The 18,903-nt window shown below is 37.6% G+C and overlaps 1 protein-coding gene across 5 annotated transcripts in view; it reads right to left on the bottom strand.

Moving 5' to 3' along the window:
• The window catches only part of LOC139473907 (uncharacterized), a 94,199-nt gene that overhangs the window by 31,454 nt on the left and 43,842 nt on the right, over positions 1 to 18,903 (bottom strand). Inside the window, exon 1 of one of the 5 annotated variants that reach the window (XM_071256756.1) lies at positions 3,521 to 3,547. The exons of the other annotated variants lie outside the window; for them this stretch is intronic. The gene's annotated coding sequence lies outside the window, so the exon portion shown is untranslated. Of the gene's footprint in view, positions 1 to 3,520; positions 3,548 to 18,903 lie in introns of those variants that run through there. 5 annotated transcript variants of the gene reach the window in all.

Below are 18,903 nucleotides of genomic sequence, written 5' to 3'. Positions count from 1 at the left end.
AATCAGCTTGCTGGAGCTGAAAGAGCTTGACTATAAAAGGATGATTTATTAGCTATAATGGGTGCAAGCCATGTATACTGCTGAGAGTTGCATTTTAAAAACTTGATGTATATTTAACAATAAGCCATGTTTATGTTTCAATTTTGTATGGCTCTAAATATAGAATATTTACAGTGTATGTTTATAGATACTGCTATTTCATTAGCATAAACTTGGAAACATTCAATATCAACAAAGTCTTATAAGACTGTTTATTTGGGTGTTGCCAGGGAAAGTAGCTCTCAGGAAGGATCAAGTTTCACTCCAAGACCAACTGTCCAAGTATGTTTCCAAATTGGAAAGAAACAAGTAGGCAGTATAAACAATTTCTGAAATATATGAATCAATTAGTTTATCCTGTGTCCCTAGAGAACTTCTGCAGCAAACAATCCATTGGTGCCACAACTCATTACATCTCAAGTTATACACAGAGACATTCAAACCTGTGTCTGGAGTCTATAGACAAATATTTAGTCTATAAAATCTTATACTTCACAATAATCTTCTCGCCTCAAAAATTAAACAAATAATTTTCCTGACTGGCTAGACTTGCTTTTGCAACCATATCTAGATTGTTGTTTTTTCATAAAATAAATATGGTCAACAGTACTGGTGCAGGACTACTGGAGTCTACTACACTTGAAGAGTGAGTGAGTGAGTATGGTTTTATGCCACTTTTATCAATATTCCAGCAATATCACTGCGGGGGACACCAGAAATGGCCTTCACACATTGTACACATGTCGGGAATCTACACTGGAAGAAAGCAAGCCATGCACTGTCTTATGAAGGACAATGTTCCAAAACAGACTGAAATCAAGTCAAATCAAACTCAGTTTGTTCAAGCTTGGCACTAAAGACAGGGAATGGGGGTGCTTGTTCAGAAAAAAAAACATTGGCATTAATATCACGACCAGGATGGCACTGTGAAAAGGTTCCAGTTTCAAGTAAAACACAGCATTAAAATCAAATTGTGCTCCAATGGTAAAGCTCTCTTCTTCACAGTGGTCTCATATCTTGATATATGGTACATGTATCTTTGAAGGTCCCATGGAGTTAACAGAGTACCCGAGTTGTCCTTTTTGTGCAAACATATACATAACATAGTGTTCCATATGATACAATGATCTGCCCTTCTTTAAGACCTCATAAGGGTCCACAATCATCTCCACCAGCCTCAGACCTTATACGAGTCCACAGAGCAACTTTACGATAACCAGCAATCACAAGACATAGAAAATCAGGGATATATTGCTGGACATTTCATGTAACAATTTGTGTGTGTGTGCTGCAATATGACTATTCAAACACTTTAAAAAAATTCTGTCATCAAATGAGAAAGTGGAACGATCTTGCTCTGTAGCTCACCAAAAATTATACCATTTGAAATTAAGACATAGGTCATTCAAAGTTCTAAATCAATATGTACAAAAGCAGTTACATGAAAAATAATCAGATTTGTCACCACCCAAACAACTAGGCCATACACTGTAATCCCATGCATAGCGACCTACACAACCTATTATCACGTGATTACCCATGTCACATCATTCTCTCTCATCCCAACTCAGTGGAGATATGTAGTGTAAGATAGGATAAGTTTACAAATTTAGTTACTGTGGAAGCTAAAGCTTTCTGCACGATATCATTGCTTCATTCTAAAGTGAGGTCATGTATTTTTAAAGCATGTTACATTACATAAACAGTGCTACAAAAAATCAGGATCATTCTTCAATGTTGGTTTTCATGTTAATAGATACTTAATAAATTCCACGAATTTGACAGGACAATATTTATCTCCTTATTCAGTAAGCTGCAGCATGTAACTATCTACAATCCATCTTCTTCACGATCTACTTCTTTTGCAATTACCTTCACGGCCATCACACCAAACCAATGATTGGGCCTGCCATTCTTCACTATTTGATAACTGATATAGCATGGTCTGAAATGAATCCCCTTTTGAACTATTCGTTATCACATCTAAGATAAACAGTAAACGATATAGGCAGTGATATCACCTGCCAAAATATCTCATTTTATCTATGGTTACTACAGATATGTAACCATTCCTGGCGTGATCATTATCAGGTGGTAGCCAAAATCTAGCTACGATTACCTGATTTACTGCAACATGACAGCTATCAGTTGATCAAGGTAGCCACTTGATACAATAATGGCACGGTCTCCTGGACAGTGTATGACAGGTGTGGTTTGAGTTAGCTACATTAGTAACTACAAGTTAGGCTCTCCAAATCACCTACACCATCAATCAACGGGTCAGAAAGATGTGATTCAGGTCGGCACAAATACTATGGAAACTGTCATGAGTGTATGAAGGAGTTGGGTCCAATGCTGTCATACATTCACATCATGGCATGTCAGCTTAATGTGGGAGGACTGCAGGAAGCGACAGATGTCGTAGAAGCCGTGTGGGAAGTCAGCACCTGCCCATAGGCCCGTGGCATCTTGTAGTTTCTGTAGTTTCAAATTTGAATGGTTCCTTATGGCCTGCAGTAAATTTACTTGTCCATATATTTGTCAAAATAAGCTGCAGTTTTTTAAATGAGGGCCTGAAGATTCTAGTCACGGCCTGCAGCTTCTTAAGTCCATGGGTCCTAAAACATGGCAGCCTTGCAATATATTTTATTCCAAATACTGCGTAGAAGCCTTTACCACTTAAGAAAAGCAATGGTCCCGACAAGTCATCATTATCAGAGTCAAGCTCGGATTCAAACCTAGAATCAGCAGCTCCTAACACAACTAAGGAACATCACTGCACCCTGCAGTCATCCATGACCATCCATGACCTAAGCAAACTGTGAAACACACACCCGACTAATCCAATTACTGTTATGTCAAATATGACATAAAAACTCCCAACTACTATTATCACACCAACTATATTGCTAAATCTACTGTGGTGCAGTTTACTGTTTAGGGGGAGAGACATGAGTTTGACACGGCTTTGTATTTCAGTTATGTCATAGTATGTCAGGATAACGTCGGAGGGATCCCAAAGTGATCGTAGCAGTTTACATATGTTTTAACCGACCAAGATGAAATGATGTGTTTATCATGTTTATTCATTGTATTTTTTGTGTTTACTGATACCACAGACATCTAACCCTGAATCTCCTATCTCTCATACTTTCCACTTGATAAACCAGTTTATTATTTCATCAGAGACAGAAAGTCCTTTCCATGGTGTGTGAAGCAGATCCACTAGGTGACATATTTCAAAATGAAAACAAAAATTCATGCATCACTAAAAAAAGATAATTATTAAAAATAAAAAAAATTCATTACATGGCATGGCATAGCATATGTATATAAATATATATGCAAAATTTCAGCCCTACTGCTTTAAAAGATGAATATTCTTATTTGTCTGACATGGTACTAAATTGAGAGGTGCACAAAAGTACAACTCAATTAGCTGTATTGGGTTCACTTACATGTGAATCTAAGCACATCTTACCTTAAGTTTGGCCTGGATCAGCCTTGCCTTCGCTTTAAGGCAAGGCCGATCACACAAAAACAGCCCAAATTACAGTACTGGTTCGCTCTAAAGATTATAGCCCTTGTGAGGAGATGGTTGCCATTGACAACGGCAATAAATCATGTTGATACAAGTAACCTGACACACTGCTGGCAGGCTGCCAAAGGTTGCTGGGTTGCAGCCAATCCCAGTAAGGTGTTATCACAAACTTTAAATGCCAATGGCAATTTGCTCAGTGGGGAGCCACCATCGGTGGGCATTTACATGCAAATACAGCCACATAGTCATAAGTAAATATTTGAAGTCTGGGAGTGCAATAAAAACCATGTGAACCTGATTAGTAGTTGCCATGGCAACGGCCCATAATCAATAGCGGAAACCGCCAGGGTTCAGGAGCCCCGGCACAACAAAAGAGCCTTGCGGTGTAAATGGGCGGGCATTATTCAGTTGGAGTTGACACATGAACAGAGATAATGACACAATGAAAGAACTCCATCCATGCCAATAATGCACTTTACTGGTGTTTGGTACACTGCCGAACCCATTGAAAACTGCATTAGCATAAGAACAGAAGCAACCGCTATATGCTTCATAACAAGAGAGGGGCACGAAGTAGTATTGATTGCAACGATTTTTTTGTGATTTAATATACATGACACAAAATATTTTCGTGCTGATAGACTGAGTAAGCGTTATACAGAGAATACTATCCTTTCTCTATACAGTGAAAAGTGGGAGACAAAACAATTTTCTCAATGTCGTCAGACACAGGCATTGAATAATGAACCAGAGACCATATCTAATATATCGGTATATGGTCTCCGAAATGACATTCTGGATATATTAGATACTACTCATAATCTTGACTATGAATGCCAATTGATGTATCATCTTTCAAACCACTTTCCGATTCTACTATCTATAACATTTTTTCAACTGCATACCAATATTAACGAAGTAGGCATGTCAACATTAAATCCTACTAGTCACAAATATGGCACATGTGGCCATATAACATGGTAACATAGGTTGTTGGGGAGAACAAGAAAGTGAACGGAATAGGAGCAAAAGAGAGACAATATTACTCCCCTCAGCATAAAATGCCACACACTTATTGCATAAATTTGACAATAATACCTGAAGGCACTTTCAATCTGGGTACCAGGGCACATGTTACCAATCATTTCAGAATTCTGGGAGCATGTTTTCGAGACACCATTGCTGAGTTCACTGGCGCTATATCATCATACACATTCAGTCAGGGGTACAATTGTTTTCAGGGACATGTCTAAATGTTGGTGATGAATGGTTACAGAATATAAGTGACAAAAACTATTTCATATTCATAAGAAATTTCTACGACAAGCACAGTCCACTGTATGACTATATCATGAGCATGTGTTTATGAATCACTACCAAATAGTGATGATACCAGGTGTTCGGGAAAAAGTGAGCATATCCTGCTCCACAGGTGGCATCCATCACAAACACATGCAAGGACAAGTCCCTTGGTCACTTGAAAAAATATGTGAACAATTGGTCCAAGAAGAAAATGTCCTCCACATGTCTACCATAAAACTTTTTGAAAGCTTTACTTAGGCCTTGAATGTTGTAACCCTGATCAAACAACTTATAAGCAAGAGTCATATGATTTGTTTTGTTTGTTGTTTACTGCCACACTCAGCAATATTCCAGCTATATGACGGCGGTCTGTAAATAGTTGAGTCTGGACCAGACAATTCAGTGATTGACATCATGAACATTGGTCCATACAACTGGGATACAATGATATGCATCAACCAAGTCAGCGAGCCTGACCACCCGATCCCGTTAGTCGCCTCTTACGACAAGCATATTCGCCTTTTACGGCAGGCTTGGGTTGCTGAAGACCTATTCTACCCCGGATCTACACACCAAAGGCTGGAGCTGCTGGAACATTGCTTGACTTGAATATTGCAAAAGTTGACATTTAATGGGGTAAAACACCCCAAGACACTTCAGTTCATTTGAGCCTTCGGTTCAGGAGAGCTATCTACACAAAAAGAATTGCCATCTGCGACTTAAGCAGCTTGTCCAAAGCACGGATCTAGTAACATATCTTCCTGCCTAGTTAGAATAGCTGATAACTGTCCATACATAACACTACAAACTACTGACACAAAGAAAAACAGACAAATACAGGCTTGTAGGCAACAAATCTATCTGGCACAGTGAGTGAGTGAGTGAGTATGGTTTTATGCCGCTTTTAGCAATATTCCAGCAATATCATGGCGGGGGGACACCAGAAATGGGCTTCACACATTGTACCCATGTCAGGAATCGAACCTGGGTCTTCGGCGTGACGAGCGAATGTTTTGGCACAGAGTGGATTGGGTCATGAAAAATATCAAGCATGTTATCCGGGCAACTGCTGTGTCCCTGTATTTATTACCTCCTTTTCAATTTTGATTTGCAAAGTGTTTGCATTATTTGCAACAATGGAAGCCGCACCATCTGGGCCTTTCATTCCCAAAACGTTTTATTTTTCACACTGCTCAAATCCCTGGCATGTCGATAAAATTTTCTTTTAAAACTTGTGACCAGAGTAAGTGCATGTATAAGAATTTATATGTTGTTTTGGAAAAAATGCATACTACAGTATATCACATAAAAAAAGAACAGTGGTGGGTCTTATATCTGCCAGGCATCAGGCCCCGACAACCAAGAAAATACACTCCATGATCAAATTTTGCTTGACAGTTTTATATGATGTCAAGGCTATTACAGCAGAGCCACTGTGGCTAAGAAATGAATTTAAAGAATTAAAATATGTAAGAAAAAAACTCTCTCATAAGGGCCTACATCATTTCAAGGGGGTGGTTGGGTAGCCTAGTGGTTAAAGCGTTCGCTCGCCAAGGCGAAGACCCGGGTTCGATTCCTGTCATGGATACAATATGTGAAGCCCATTTCTGGTGTCCCCCGCCATGATATTGCTGGAATATTGCTAAAAGCAGTGTAAAACCATACTCACTCACTCATTTCTACTACTGACAGATTTGTATCATTTGAACAGTTGAAAGTAAACTATAACATGAAAGGTACAATTTTAGACTATAATCGTTTAATACTTAGTATTCCAAAGCAAAGCAAAGACACTATCTCAAATAATATGAATATTGATATCTATGGTGTTGGCTTGAACCAAAGTTGTTGAATAGCTGGGACACACTTAAGTGCAAGACACTTCAACAATTTATGCTAATTGAAACACTGTTTAACGATGTACGTTTTAAGTGGCAACAAGAGAAAAATATTGATATTTGGAATGTGACATTTCTCTTATTTCGACAAAGTACCTATAATGTTAAGCTTCATTAATTTCAACACAGATGTTTACATTGAACTATGTGTATCAAGACAGAATGACTAAAAATGAAGCTATTTGACATGCATCTTTGTTCCTTTGTAAAAATGAGACGCTAAACCATGTATACTATGACAGTTCTTTCAGGTGTGAACAATTCCTCAAATGTTTTTGGTGATACTCAGATGAGCTATTTTAAACCAGTGAATCATATAATGGTGGCTGCGTGAAAATATATACATAACACCTTTTTTTTAAAATGCATCCTTCTCATTTCAACCATAATAAAAATTCAAATAGAAATACTTTAGAAAAGTTTATTGCCAGGAGGAATGGCCAATACAGTGCTTTTGCAATAAAATGTTTTTTTTTGAAAATTTGTCTTTGAACAATAATGTTAACGTTTACAATATATTTCAATGTATCTCACATGGATCCATATTGACACTCTGTATAAACTTGTACCTGCACCTGCTGAAGATTACCTCCCTTTTATGAATCTTACTTTGTCATTAAGTGAGTGAGTGAGTGAGTGAGTGAGTGAGTGAGTTGGGTTTAACGCCGCTTTTAACAGTATTCCAGTTATATCATGGTGTGTCAGCTTAATGTGGGAGGAAAGCCCGAAGTGATGCAGGTCTCAGACGTTTACCCCTTCGGTGAAACCCATGAGCACGGGTATGGTGCTGACAAACCTAGAAACATAATTGGGGCGAACCGGGATTCGAACCCACAGTCATAGGTTTCTGGCGTGGCCATTGTCATTAAGGAAGGAAGTTATGATATGCTATAGTTCAGTACTACCATGGCAATGATTAACAAATCTACTTTTATAACTTTGAAACCTCCAACCCTATGAGATATCACTGTTTCGTTCTCCATATAACCTAGAGGCTTCTGGTGACTAAAAACCAATTCAATTTCAATCATTTTGTCACATTGTGTCTGGAGCAAACAGCCTAAAGGGCAAGTAAAGTGAAAACATGGTTGCAATTTGTTGAGAATATCAATTTCCCCAGATATATTCAGTCAGTTTCCGAGAGACAAAAATGCATAATATTCATAAAAGTATTTAAATATCCAAGTGTAAGTGCTGAAATCACACTCTTCGTAATCAGATTCCAAAACAAACTTATTTGAGCTCCCGGCATGACAGCTGTTTTCATTGGCCAATATGATTGCCACGTTTATCAATCCTGTGATTCTAAGCCAATATACATATACTGTTTCTGTTGAACCTATAAAAATCACAACATTGCATACATTGTTGAATGTGTGAAACAATCTTTGATTTTCACATTGTAAATAATTAAAATACCAATTAACAATTGGTAACTAGCATTTTGTTACTAATATCCTATTTGGGTAATAAAACACAAGCTGCCCGCTGCCCTCTGCCCTATTCGCCACAATAAATGCCTGTCAGGGATTAAGCCCCTGAGTAGACAACTGATTACAACTGAGGAACCTGTTTTTACCCCAGTAAGAAGAGTCCCCTCAATGGCAGAATGTTTCGTTTGGGGGACGATTTCACCTGTCGTTTCTTATCTTCTGTTTAAGCTATTTCTGTTTTTCAAAAAACGTTTGGCCAAGAATTTGTGATTAATTATACCGTAAAGTATTGAAATCTGCAAAGTTGCTATGTTGACTTTACTTGCCCTTTAAGTCGGCAGTTACAGGAAAGCTGTGTGGTTTTTTTTAAGTGGTTTGGTTGTCAGGAAAGTGTAAGGGTGTGAAAGAGGGATGTATTTTGCCAACCCCACATGTCTATCATAGAATGAACCTGACACAAAGATCATTACATGGGCGGATACGGGGGGGGGGGGGGGGGGGGGGGGGGCGCACACACACCCCCCCCCTTTTTTTATTTTAAAAAAAATCTTTATTTCTGTATAAATTACCACCAAAGACAATAAATCGATCTTAATTGTGAACCCCCCCTTTTAAAAAAAGCTGTATCCGCCCATGATTTATCTTACACTTTCGCGTTTGTGTTGATTAGATACGGTGTTCGGGCCTTGATGTGAAAGTAGGGATAATATTTCAACTTATCTAATTAACAGTTGACAATTAATTAGGTAGTTCACAATTGATGTAACATGGAGACAGGAAAATTTACTAGAAAGATAACTGCAACTACTACTTTAGTAATATTATTTCAATCTTAACAATACTTCTTTGCACAAAACTAAAAAAATCTTGATTATGAATACAAGTTTATCATCTATTTTGTATAAAACTAAACGGATAACATAACACTCATTAGTAATGGGATGTATCTAGATAATATTTACTTACACAGCTTGAACAATGAGAATCTTTCAGTTTATGTGGTTGAGTGTAGTAGTGTTTAAGCCAAGTATCTTGAAATCTGTCTTTCCTATCTCTAGAGTCATAAATTCAAAATGATATAGATGCTTGCCTTGACTAAACAAGGCAGAAAATCATTCCGGAATTGACAAACATAAACCAATCACATGTTTAAATATCATCTGTACAACACATCCAATCACAACCAGTAAAAACATTCAAAAATAAATATTGTTTTTAGACTTGTACGTGTGATCCCGTGTAGTTCATGCTGACATTCACCACAATACTTGGTTGCCAGGCAATGGCAGTAGTCTTCTTCAACAAAAAGATCCCCTGTAATTGCATTAAATTCTTGTATCACACATATTGTATCTGCTAAACTTGAGTTTCCTAAAACCTTTGGTAAACAAAGTCTTTTTGTAAAATGTCAGTTTCAAAAACAAACAGCAACAGGAGAGAAGTTCTGTAGTTCACACGACACCAGTCTACATCTCTTTCTATCATACAGTAGAGTAATACTACACATGGAGCTATGGTAGATAAACAAAGTGTGATGTGACTTTTAAGATACAATCGAACATGCTCTTTCTACCAAGATTTCAAAGAGCATCCAAGTATCTTGCTCAGGAGTTGTTTGATCAAGGTTACAACATTCAATATTCATTGGATATGGAAAGGGTTCTGTCGCTTTGTTGATCACACCTTGGTTACACTATTTGATTTGATTTAATTAATTTTTCACTAAATGCATCATTCAAACTCAAGGCAAACTAAAAACTGAAATGGGACAAAAGAGTCCTTCTTTTCAACATTTAGGTCCAATGATGAGCGTTGCTTAAACCTGAAATCAGTAATATACATAGAAAAGATCCAGCAATTTCCAACACCTCAAAATGTCATCAGAACTATATGTACAAAGTAAAGGTAAGATATATGGATGAACAACTTCTTTATTACAATCAGGAGCAACGTTTCGGTGGAAGTTCTAACTCACTTCACTTGCTTGATAACAGTGTTACAACCTACACAGAAACGTCGCTCCTAATTGTAATAAAGAAGTTGTACTTCCATATCATTATCCTTACTTAGTACTCCAACTTCTAAATGCCACTCAAAGAAGTTAGAAATGTACATACAGACCATAGGTCAGTCCAGGGTTAGATAGACATGCAGAAAAGATGATACAAATGATGACATTTAAGAGAAATAGATACACTGAAGTGGCAACACTGAAGAGCCAAAGAACTCTGAAAGGGGGACTCTGCTCCTAGATCTGGGGCCCATGCCCAGGCTTTGTCCAGGTATCAGAATGAGTGCCATATGCCAAAGAGCCACTCAACTTCCATTGATTTACCCACATGAACTAGAAATAGAAGAGGCTAGTGAGACTGCCCCCTGTTTCATATTTACATCTATGCATACAGATTCAAAATGACACAAAACTCTCCACAAGACTCTATGACAAGTGTGAATGAGTTGGGTTTAACGCTGCTTTGAACAGTCTTCCAGTTATATTACAGAGTGTCAGCCTAATATGGGAAGAAAGTCCAAAGTGATGCAGGTCTCTGGTCGTTTACCACTAGAGTCGAACCTCATTATCTCAAACTCTGTTATCTCAAAAGTACCAATATCTAAAAAAAATTCTCCGGTCCCAACAATCTCTATATAAATACACATAAATTTGCCACCTTAATTCAATAAATATACATAGTGCCATTTCGAACCTTGGACTAGGTCCCTATTTTACTGAAGAATTTTGTACCTTTATCTTGAAGTTGGTATTGCCACAAAAACAGTTTTGAGAAGTGCAAGTATATCTTGTACTTTTCTCAACCTATCTAACAGTTATTTAAACGAAATATTCAACCAATTTTATCTCACCTTACATTAGAATACAAGCTTCTGATGGGTTAACGAGTGGGCAATTATTTTTGATGTAGCCCACTCATGCATACCATTGAGAAATCAATCGTAACACACCTTAGATAACGTAGATAATCTTGCATTTCACTGAGCTGAAATGAACTGATGTCCATGCGGATGTATTGGGTAAAGGAAAGTAACTCAGTTTGTTTTCATCGTCTGCTAGCTGTCAACACATTTTATTCAATGAAACCTTGGACATATATCCCTGGTGTGTATGAATGAATGTCAGTGAGATAAATTCGTTGTCAACCGATCCCTCTGGGCATATGGTGTGATGTATCCTGTATGTGAGCTAATGTACCCCTCGTCAGACAGCTCGGGTTACATAGACTCACACACAATGTACATCATACCATATAGCCCTTGAGATCGATTCACAACTTATAATGTACCGTATTCGACGTAATAAGCGCACACAGCGATATTTGCTGATATATCCGCATGTGAACAATTAGCACCTCTTCCGATTGATCAATGTACACAATTATTCCCGTATAATACACACTCGTGTGTTATATACACCCTTAAGTATGGGCAATTAAAATCTGGGAAAATATATCTGTCGTACATAAACATTTCAGGCTGTCACCATAAACCGCGAAATTTATCTTTCAACTCTGTTTTTTCCGCCAAAATAATATTCTAATAAGAGCCCCCTATTTCTAATTTTGAGAGTGCCCTGTGCGCTTATTACGCTGAATACGGTAGTTATCTTTAAAACCAACTGTAATCTTTATTGTCTGCTGATATCATTACTGTTTGATAGAGATTCATAAACTCATCTTAGGATATATTTCAAATCATACAATCAACTGTACTTTAGTAGAGATTTCTTATGAATATGGAAAGGGTTTTGTATGTTAACTAACACTTACACACTGTCTCTGTATAATTAAGGAAATAACTGACATGGTAACTTTGTTCAAAGGTCAAAGATCTCATAACATAATTGTTTTACCGGTAATAATGCTAACAACACAATCAACAAAATAAGGATCTGGGACAAACCGATTCCAGAGGAGTACCCACGTTTCAAAACTGTATCTTAAATAATCTTTAAAGATTGTCATACCAGTATAAACAACATTGTCATTTTCATTGATAACCAGATTGGCGGTGGAGCTGAAAATGAATCTGCTCACCTAAATACCTCGGGAGGGTGTGACTTGACATCACAAGGCAGTATGTGGTCCTTGGTTTGTACAGAACAAACACCACCATTGCCAGTAGACTGGCTGCTATTTATCTTCTCCTTTAATAGCATCTTCTGCTTAAGCAGAGTAAACACCGTCATACATCTGCACCAACAAAATGACAACTATCCATGCTTTCGTCTGTGTTTACACAAATCTAGAGGGTGTCATTATCCAACATATTTTTTTTCAGATTTCTTTTCACAAATTTACGTTATTTTCTGAGTAGCTTAAATATTTTTAAGGTTGCTATTTTCATGGGTTTTTATCAAATATTTTTACAGTTTACATTGTTTCAGGGGTATTTTCTGTCTGGAAATTTAACATCTGTTCTGAAATAACAAAGTAAGAAGAATGTTTTGAATATGGTGATCAAGTACAGATTTCTTTTCTGTTTCAGACAAATTTACAGATGCAAAGAAATGGATCTTATTGTAGGATTTGACGTTTGCACCTTTCAGAAAATGAATATGACCGTCCCGTACTCATATGTCTAACACTTCCTACATTGCTGACAAGATACTTTTTTCTTAATTAGTTTAAGGATCCGCTAACCCTAAAAAGATGGTAAGTGACAAAAAATACAAAACTGAAAAGCACTATTAATATTTTTGTCACATCAACTCTAAAACAACATAACGACTGCAAATAAATTGTACATACAACATGGCTGGCTGAGGAAGTAAAACACATAGTGGCAATTAACTTCTTACAAAAATCAGAGAAGTCTTTTTTAAGGTTTTCTCCACCTCTCAACTAGAAGTTTAACAAAAAAAAGAGCCATAAACCAAAATGAAAGTGGCTGAATGAGCAGGAAGTGCTCTGAGACCTGTGATTTATTTTCCAAACTGTTTTTCAGATTTTCTAAACTAACATGACAAGTTATACACAGCAAACACAAGCTGAGACATGCCCAAATAACAGTTGTACATGTATTATATTGTAGCTTGTATGTGAACACAACAAAAGCTATTCAGGTGGAATCATGCAGAAACACAAGAGGGGAATTGTAAGTCTGACTATGTGAAATCTAGGACAATTCAAGAACAAATATTCAACCTTGAAATATCAGAACACAATCCTCTACAGGTATATCTTCCCAGGTCAGGTTACTGCTACAGCTGTCCCGAAAGACACTTTGAACAGGCTCATTGAAGCACAACCTAGCTAAACTTGGCTCTTTTGGGGCCAAACCTTTGACATGATCAAGAAGTAAGACATACAGGGACCTATGAGCACTAAGCCATTTGTGATACACTAGTTTCTTCTGGGCAATTAGACTAACATCTAGTCTCTGAAATGAACACATCTTACATAAAAAAACAGTTGTTCAGTTATCTTAATAAAAATATAATAAAAAGGAGCCCAGTGACTCTCTTCATTTTCAGATACTGCAGTGATCTAGACTTGCCAAACATTATAGACTTGCATGGGCTGTATTTGATATATATTTGTATCAGGGTCTGTAAGACAGACTACTGGGCAATATGCAGTGATATCTGCTAGTATGTTTTGTAATCACTGTACTACTCAAACTGTGGTGTGTGGTTTGTTTGTTTAACGCCACACTCAGCAATATTTCAGCTATATGATGGCGGTCTGTAAACAATCAAATCTGGACCAGACAATCTAGTGATTAATATCATGAGCATTGATCCATGCAATTTGGATTGGTGACATGCATCAACCAAGTCAGCCAGCTTGACCAACAGATCCCGTTAGGCGCCTCTTACGACAAGCATTATCGCCTTTTACGGCAAGTATGGGTAGCTGACGACCAATTCTACCCTGGATCGTCACGGGTCGTGGTGTGTGGTAACATTCTAAGAACATATTTTAAGTCAATTCATCGCCAACATAAAGTGGTTACATTGAAACCAGAATCTATAATCAAATTTCTTATGAATATGGAAACGATATTGTCGCTTTTAGTTATTATTATCATTAACATATTTTGAAAAGCAGAATCCTATTGTAGAATTTCATGCAAAAATGTTGACACAGTGATATCCAGGATGCCTCTATTGTAAAATGTGATTTTGGTGCACAATTTAACAAATGAGTTAAACCAGTGAGAATGCACAGTGACACTTTGTTTGCATTCAAACAGTAAAATATAAACATTATTAGTTACAAAATACATATTTTACAAATTAAAGGATGTTAACGCAGACTCAAGGACATTCTTTAAGCAGACAAAAATCTACGTTGAGGTTGATATTTGTGCTTGCAACATCTTGTAACTAAAAAAAGATCATCCTTTCTCACAACTTCAATCATAGATCCACCAACTCCAATTTATGTACATATAAAAATGTATTTCTTATTTGTAAAACCAGACTAATAAACAGTTAAAAATATTAAAATAAGGGCCTGACAATGCACTGTAATGTTCATATCTATTTCCTGGAAAAGTTCCAAGGTTGGGTAAAAAAGTAAGGAATAAGGTATTTGCCTGAATACTTTCTGTAGTTGTTCGAATTATTTCTTAATTAAGACAAAAATCAACTGATTTTCTGCCACTTAGTTGCCATTTTATTTTTATTTACATCATCCACCAGAAGGGTTCCATCCAAATCTGTGATGCCAGTCATCCACACTGTAGCTCACCTCATATTGGATGTCTGCAGCATCACAGATCCAATGAAGTTCATACAGGTCTTGAAGGACAAAATATGGAATATACAAACTATGTGTCACAAACAACATATTCACTGTAAATTAATTGATAGAAAAATAAATGTGAGTCAATCTTCCATTTTAACTGTCTTCCATTTGGCTTCCTTAATACAAAAACGCAGCATCATTAAACTTGGTTCAAGCACGGCACAAAAATCAAAGGTCATAAGATGAAGAATAGGCTATCTTCCCTTCATTTAGTCGCTTGTGCCTTCGAGGAGTACCAGTATATGTTACTGTCACACCTACAGACAGTTAAGTCATCACATCTACAGACAGTTAAGCCGTCACACCTACAGACAGTTAAGTCGTCCCACCTACAGACAGTTAAGCCGTCACATCTACAGACAGTTAAGTCGTCCCACCTACAGACAGTTAAGCCGTCACATCTACAGACAGTTAAGCCGTCACACCTACAGACAGTTAAGTCGTCCCACTTACAGACAGTTAAGCCGTCACACCTACAGACAGTTAAGCCGTCACACCTACAGACAGTTAAGTCATCACATCTACAGACAGTTAAGCCGTCACACCTACAGACAGTTAAGTCGTCCCACCTACAGACAGTTAAGTCATCACATCTACAGACAGTTAAGCCGTCACACCTACAGACAGTTAAGCCGTCACACCTACAGACAGTTAAGTCGTCCCACCTACAGACAGTTAAGTCATCACATCTACAGACAGTTAAGCCGTCACACCTACAGACAGTTAAGTCGTCCCACCTACAGACAGTTAAGTCATCACATCTACAGACAGTTAAGCCGTCACACCTACAGACAGTTAAGTCGTCCCACCTACAGACAGTTAAGCCGTCACACCTACAGACAGTTAAGCCGTCCCACCTACAGACAGTTAAGCCGTCACACCTACAGACAGTTAAGTCGTCCCACCTACAGACAGTTAAGCCGTCACACCTACAGACAGTTAAGTCGTCCCACCTACAGACAGTTAAGTCATCACACCTACAGACAGTTAAGTCATCACACCTACAGACAGTTAACCAGTGCAGCCTTCACTTTTACAACTGCAACGTTCACGCCAGTGTAAGGGCAATATATATTTTTGCTTGAACAATGACACATCTATCACGCCCATAAAATCGTTTTTCTGTGATTCAGTGATACATCAGGGATAACCTCAACCTTTTAGATTGTACTTAGTAAAACCACTCGATGGCAGTCCGAAGCCGGATGGTGGGATCACCTGATCGTTCATTCCACATTGCTTTGTTTTGCAAAGTGTTTTCCTTGATGACTGAATTCCACACTTTTAAAACATGAAATATATTTCATTTGCATACATATCTATAGGTATGTCTTATTAAGGTCGTGTTTAGGATATATGCATTTCAGTACAGTGTCTACGTGATGGCAAGGGAAATGTGAAGGTCATACGCAGCATGTAAAAGTTGGTAAGGATCTTGTGAATTTTGACAACACAACTATTTAATAGGTATATTACTGAGAGAGGTGTGGAAAGCATGTTATAACAGAAATACCTCTGATGACGCAACACAACTATAGGACTCATTGGATTAGGGACAGAATACCACTGATAGATCTTTTATTTAAACTATGGTATGTATATTGCAACTGAGAAAGTTATTTGGTGATGGACAGTACATTTGCATTTGGTATGAGTGTATTCTGTGCTGCAGATGCATCTTGAACTTTATTACATCTCAAGTCCATGGTAGTATGAAAACTGGTTGCTGCAATAATAAGGGCCTGCAGGGGGAAATAACACAAAGACTGATAAATAAAGTGAGTTTGCATTATTTTACTGATGCAATGTTGTCTGACATACAAAAGGCCGGGACAACACAGTTTTTCCTGGCGTTTTAACCCTGTACCCGTACCTTCCACTGTGTCAATTTGTGTTTAATTGCAGACTGAAAAGATGTTGCTATTCAAAACTAACAATCACTACTATAAAAAATGACAAAACCCTTTCCATATTCATAGGAAATCACTGCATAAAGCAGAGTCAATTGTACAATTCCAACTATATCACGAGCATGTATTTATGAATCACTATGAAATACTGTAAACAGCTTTGTTTCTGCGCCGTTAAAATATTGCGAATACCACACCAATGACAATACTGCGACGAGATATTTTTGCGAGTTGCCGTGTTGAGATAACCCCTCGATTACCAAACAATAGACAGCTTCTCTCCGAAGCTAGTTAATCTGAGTTGGCCGGAAAGTTGACCGGAAGGGAGTGCGACCAATTAACCGTGACTAATTGGTCTGTTTACACAGTCATTTGCGATGTATTGTGTGACCATTCTGCATTCATTTGTTTTTTTAACTTATTGAGTTACTTGTGGTTCTGGTTGATGATTTCAACATTTGATGATGTGTTGCAATGAATAAAGTATGTATGTATTATATATACTTATATTTGCGTTTTTAATTTTTGCAATTGAGTCTCGTTCGCAAAACTCGCAATAATAAAACGGTCGCAAAAAAATTCCCTGTTCACAGTAGTGATGATAGGTGTTCATGAAAAGGTGATAAAACATAGGAACATGTCGTACAAGTCTAAATAGAGAATCGTACAGGACATCAATTTTTGTCACTGATGTGTCAAATACAGAAATGTCCTTCTCATGTCTACCATAAAAAAAGTAGAGAGCTTCACTGAGGCCTTGAATGACGTATCATTGATCATGTTCTAGTTTCAGATATTCAGTTGCAAAAGGCTGTTTTTGAATGAAGGTGCAACCTAACCATATGTATTACCCAATTGAATGGCCATTACAAGATCTATCAAGATGGGTTTAACAACAACAGTTCTCAAAGAATCTTTCTTGAACCATACACACTTCACAATATTCTGGGAAACCTAAATTCATTCCTTGCAACCATACCAGAAAGCGAATGATGCTGAAGTGAGCCTTTCACTATTGCGTATGTACCTGCTTTCTTTTTCATAAAAACACATAGACAAGTACCTGCAGAATATTAATGTGGCTGCATTGGCGTGTGCAAACATTGTTTGAAACAGTGTATATTTTCACCATTTGGCTAATTTTTGTATTGGTAGCCACTGGCTGCTGCCATAACTCTGAATCTTCTTACTTAAGTTAGTAACAGAGCTGAACTTGTCAAATCTTTATTCACGTGAGCAAATATGATCGTCAGTTTATGTCAGTTGTAATAGTTTTCAAAATCAGCATCATTTGTGTCCCCTGCTGCTGTGATTCTGGAGTGGATGTAATACAATCTCATTAAAATCCCACCTTAGTTCTCGCTACTGCTAAACAAAGATCTGAAGACATCCCGTTAAGGGTCACATCAGAACGACCTTTCATCCGACCAATCAGTGCGTCGCTTACCAGATTTTGAAAGTGACAGTCGGAATGTGATTTCTAATCACGCAATCTCGAAAACTTTAACATGGGGTATTCAAAACGATAGTTAAGGGTTTAACGACAGAATCCTTACAATCTAGACCATCGATTAACCATTCCAGAACGTTTTTTTGTTCAGGTTCAAGAATCGAGAATTTGTCAAAATATGTTCTTAACGTAGTCGCCAATTTGAAATTTGTGCCAGAAAGCACGAGAAAGCTGCCTTCTGATTGGTCATTCCATTGGTCGGTCAAAGTTCGCGCAAGGTCGGTCTGACGTAACCCGTAATGGGATGTCCATAGATCTTTGTTTAGCGATAGCGAGAACTAAGATCGGATTTTAATGAGATTGGATGTAATATGACAAGGCCATGAACTCTTTACAGATGCTGGACATGTAGCTGCAGGTCAGCAAGCACCTGTTTGATACATGGCTCTGAAGAGGACATCAATGCCTTCATGTGGCCCATTATAGCATGGGCTGGAATGGGAAAACCTCAACTCACTTCGATCTACTTTAGTATTTCATTAATGCATATATGCCATGTAATT

This window comes from Haliotis cracherodii, unplaced genomic scaffold (genome assembly GCF_022045235.1).
Source record: "Haliotis cracherodii isolate W230 unplaced genomic scaffold, xgHalCrac1.p SCAF_1, whole genome shotgun sequence".
Lineage (NCBI taxonomy): Eukaryota > Metazoa > Mollusca > Gastropoda > Lepetellida > Haliotidae > Haliotis > Haliotis cracherodii.
Note: the sequence above shows the minus strand (reverse complement) of the source record. Positions and strands in the feature narration are given on the sequence as shown.